At 40.4% G+C, this 4,770-nt stretch overlaps 1 long non-coding RNA gene across 1 annotated transcript; it reads left to right on the forward strand.

Annotated features, from left to right (window-relative positions):
- The first annotated feature begins 3,101 nt into the window (after positions 1-3,101).
- LOC114551482 (uncharacterized) lies at positions 3,102-3,468 on the forward strand. The gene is made up of 3 exons (XR_003691901.1): positions 3,102-3,133; positions 3,224-3,311; positions 3,443-3,468. It is a non-coding gene; the product is annotated as an uncharacterized LOC114551482 (long non-coding RNA).
- The last annotated feature ends 1,302 nt before the right edge of the window (positions 3,469-4,770 follow it).

Here is a 4,770-nt window from a genome sequence, read left to right on the forward strand (position 1 = left end):
CTCTTTTCCAGGGAATATACTACTCTCTTTATTGTAGCTATTTGGGAAGGGTTATAGCTATGGTTATAGTATTTAGCAGACACTTGTGTCCAAAGCGACAAAATATGAATCTTACAAAAGCAGTAACAGTAAACAGTTTTTAAAGTTGTTAAGCCAATATTAAGCAAAATAGTAATAATAACAATAACGGCAGTACAATATCAAATATCAATAATAAAAAATAATAAAAATACCATAAATATACAAATCATAACTCTAAGAATTAATTAATTATTTAAGTGTAAGATCAACACATAAGTCTTGAGACCCCTCTTGAAGGATCCCAAACTATCACATGAACGTTGAACACTAGGCAACTCATATCATAGAATGCACGCATATTTTAAGAGGACTGTCTGCAGGGAATGTGTCTGACCAATCACGGTGGGTGTGGGCCGCCTGGGCCAAAAATTCCAGGGCCAATTTTTTGTCCCAGTCCAGCCCTGCTGAGAACCATTAGTGTGTGTGTGTGTGTGTGTGTGTGTGTGTGTGTGTGTGTGTGTGTGTGTGTGTGTGTGTGTGTGTGTGTGTGTAGTAGTAGTAAAGAGAGAGAATGGGAGAAGGAAGTTTGTATGAGGTGGACCTGGTCACCACAGACCCAAATCTTCTCAGCTGTTGCTACTGTCATGCTACACTGTCTCTCCATGTGGCACATTATGTTTGGCACATTGTATGGGTCCCTTCTTATATCATAACAAGGTAATACAATGTGTATCATCAAGTGATGACTGATTAACAGTTATTTAAATGATAAATGCCCTAATACCTGCAGTTTTGCACATATCATGTAAGACTCGATTTCTCCATTTATTTGCACAAAACTCTCCAGAAAGACCCATTTAATGGTTTATTTTCAAAAGAAATCCCAGGGGGGGCATACCCCCGGACCCCCCTAGGGAGAACCCCACCACATAACAAATCACAATTTAAACCTTCACAGTAATGATGCTGAATAAGTCAAAGACATTTGCTTTGTACGTAGAAAAAAATTTGGGTTCGCCCCACCAAATCTCACTCCCAGTTTGGGGAAAAGTTGGCAGCTCTGTAGGCTATTCCATTACAAAATTCACTTCTGAAACTTTTTTATGCGAGAAATCAACTATGTAAAGCTCAAATATGGGCCATTTTACAAAAATGTATGTCTAATTGCAAATTTTGTCAGACTGTGTGTCGGACTTCAGCGGCCAGTGCTGCCTGGGTTACTGCCTCGCCGCCCAGGCTTGCCTTCCTTCACAGACCCCGGCCTGCTGTGAGCTCAATTGAGCTCCGTTACGGCTGGAAAACCACGGCACTTCATACCTGAGCAAAGTCACCGTTTTGTGGGCTAATGGACTACTAAACGTCGGTGCTCTGACACAGCTCCAGGGCCTGCAGTTCCCCTCTTCCTAATGCCAGGTGTGTGTGAGTGAGAGCGCGGTCAGCGAGCTTGTTACGCCAGCAATCTCTTACCACAGGTTCCAGTTAATCTTATAATGTGTGTAATTATAATGTGTTGAGTTATTTAAACAAACGATCGGTGAAATACACGCCTCTTGTCCGCGAGTCTCATTGATAGAGCCTGCGGCTGGATGTGATAGAGCCTGCAGCTGGATGGAGCTAGCTAGCCTCCTCTTAGAATTCCTCTGGAATTCACAAAAATTCATTAACTTGAAATCGGACACTGTTGTTACAGTAGCTTTATAAGACATTTAGTTAGATGTTGTATAAGTGGCGTGAAGAAATTCAAACTGTAAATATACTCGGAATTACGCCGAAAATGAAGCTAACTATCCATGATTTGTAGCTACACACAGCAATGAAGGGACAGTCGCAGCTGACGAAACACCTAGCTAGTCTTCACAAATATTCATTAACTTGAAATCGGACACCATTATTAGCTTCATAAGACATTTAGTTAGATGTTGTAAGTAGTAGTATAAAGGTGGTGGGTTTGCGCGTGCATGTGTGACGTCATCACACGCACGCGCAAACCCACCCTGTAATCTGGTCATATGAGCGTGCATGTAACGTCGCGGGTGCCCGTTGGTACTCGCGGTCGCCATCTAGTGGCCGAATGTGGTATTGCATCTAATCGTCGAAGTTGCGCGCGCATACCGCGAACGTAATGACGTCGCGGTCGAACGTCGTCACACCGCGATCGCCATCTAGTGGTCGAATATGGGAGTGCATTTCGCGAACGTGGTGACGTATGTAGTGTGGGCGGCCGCTTCACCACTACAGGGGTCTGGTGCACTTGAGCGGAGGCGTATTCTCACAGATTTCATAGTACCTGTAGCACCCTTTTTACCACGTTGCGTTTTTCCGCAACAAAAGGCCATCTGGAGTTTGTCTTATGTTTTGGTGAAAAACAACTAGGGATCGTTTCTCAGCAGTGCCCTCTTTAGCCTTTTGTTTACTGCTATTTAGCTCTTTTTTTAGATGTTTTTTTAGCTAGTCTGGTAACTAGCTTGTTTCCACGTTTTTTCCACATCAAAAAGCCCTCTGGAGTTTCACTTTTTAATTCTTCTTGGTGCAAGCAACGCAGATTAGTTTTTTTCATCGCTACCTACAAGTGGTAAGTAAAGCTTGTGTTTAAGAATGTTCAAAGCTATTTAATTCATTCAGTCATTCATGAATTAGTTAAAACTTTGATCGTGTGTTCGTAATGCTGGTGGGTTGTACCACATGACGCTAGTGTTAAAAAAAAAAAAAAAAAAAAGTTGTGTTAGACCAGTAGCTAGCTTGTAAATGTGGGGTCTTTTTGTTGTGAGTGTTAAATCGTCATAAAGGGGTTTGGTTTGTGGTGTTTAAAACCCCTTGTTTCAAGACGGGTCTGCTCACTTTTTACCTGCATTTTGTAGCTACGTGGCTAGCTAAAACTTTCCCTCGTTTTCTCAACAAAGTCCTCTGAAGAAAGAGGATTCGGTTCTACAGCAATGGCTGCATTTGGTGAGTATATTTAAAAAAAAAAAAAAAAAAAAAAAAAAAAGGTATTTAATTCATTATTTGTGACTTAAAAATTTTTTTTTTTTTTTTTTTTTGTGTGTGTTATAATGTAGTTTGCATCATTAGGTATTTAATTCTGTGTTAGTTGACGAAACTATTAAACCACAAGGTAAAAAAAACTTATAAATATATTATACACTACAGCATTAATTGATTTAGTACTGTGTTTTCATTCATTTTGTTTTTGTTTTTAAAAAAGCTCCGTGTAGCCCATTCCTACAGACCCCAACACGCCAGAACATTAAACCAAAGGCCACTCTAATAAGGAATAAGAACACAGCAAACAGGTATTTACGGTTTATTTATCTCTTTCAGTATGTAATATTTATTACTGTTTAATTTATCACTGTGTTTGTAGCCATCTAATATATATATATATATATATATATATATATATATATATTTATTCTTTGTCTAGACAATCAGCCCCTGAACAAAGGATCCCAAGGGGCGAGGGCTACTCGCTCTCCCATGTGGCTGAAATCAATCCTGTTGAAAGACCATGTGCTTCTATGCCCCTCTCTGTGAAAGCTGCTACGCCTAACGTTCGCCATCGTAAGCCTAAGAAGCAATTTATTGAGGTGAGTTTAAAAGGAAAGCAGTAAAATAGCGTGTTGTATTTAAAAAAAAAAAAAAAAAAAAAAAAAATGCTAATTCCAGCCTGTGAAGCCATACACGACTGGTCTCCGCCCAAAAGTAGCACCCTTCCTTTGTTCCGGTCTCGTCTTACCCGACCACTGTATCTTATGATAGTAACACAGCAGCTGAGGTGAGAAAACCTTTTGTAGCTAACAGAATATATTTACATAGTGTTGTAAAAGCTTTTTAAATAAAATGTATATATTTTTAAAAAGGCTTTTTTCCTTTGTTTTAGCAACTAAAGGCGACGGAAGACTTAGTTACATTGTATTTGACGCCTGAGGACGATTTCACACAGTCACCCCCATGGAGCAGATACGTATGTCCACACAAGCCTAAGAAGAGATCTAGGAAGAGATCTATTGAGGTGAGTTTAAAAGGAAAGCAGTAAAATAGCGTGTTGTATTTAAAAAAAAAAAAAAAGATTTTTTTTCTAATCTAATCTAATGCTAATTCCAGCCTGTGAAGCCATACACGACCGGTCTCCCGCCCAAAAGAAGAAGCCCTTCCTTTGTTCCAGACACGCCTTACCCAGACACTGTATCGGGTGTTCCTAACACCACTGCAGAGGTGAGAAACGCATTTGTAGCTAGCAGAATATATTTACATTGTGTTATAAAAGATTTTTAAATAAAATGTATATATTGTTAAAAAGGCTTTTTCCTTTGTTTTAGCAGCTAACGGCAAGCAAAGACTTGGAGTCCTTGCATCGGTCGTCGTCTAGTACACCAACGCCCTACCAGCCACCAAGTGTCACCATTGAGAGGGAACAAAAGACATCTGATGAGGTGTGTGTGTGTGTGTGTGTGTGTGCTTGTGTGTGCTTGTGTGTGTGTGTGTGCTTGTGTGTGCTTGTGTGTGTGTGTGCTTGTGTGTGTCTTTATTTAACCAAAAATATTTTGTTATACCTCTAGACAATCCATGCCATAGAAGTAGGCGAAGTATCCAAAGACACCGGACTAACAGCGACAGCCCCTACATCACGCCAAACAAATCGTGAAGCTACAGGCGAAGGGTCTGAAGACACAGAGCTAACAGCACCCGTCCCTACATCACGTCAGACAAATCGGGGAGCTACGGGAGAAGAGTCTGAAGACACTGGACCAA

The sequence above is a fragment of the Perca flavescens genome, unplaced genomic scaffold, assembly GCF_004354835.1.
Source record: "Perca flavescens isolate YP-PL-M2 unplaced genomic scaffold, PFLA_1.0 EPR50_1.1_unplaced_scaf_104, whole genome shotgun sequence".
Classification (NCBI taxonomy): Eukaryota; Metazoa; Chordata; class Actinopteri; order Perciformes; family Percidae; genus Perca; species Perca flavescens.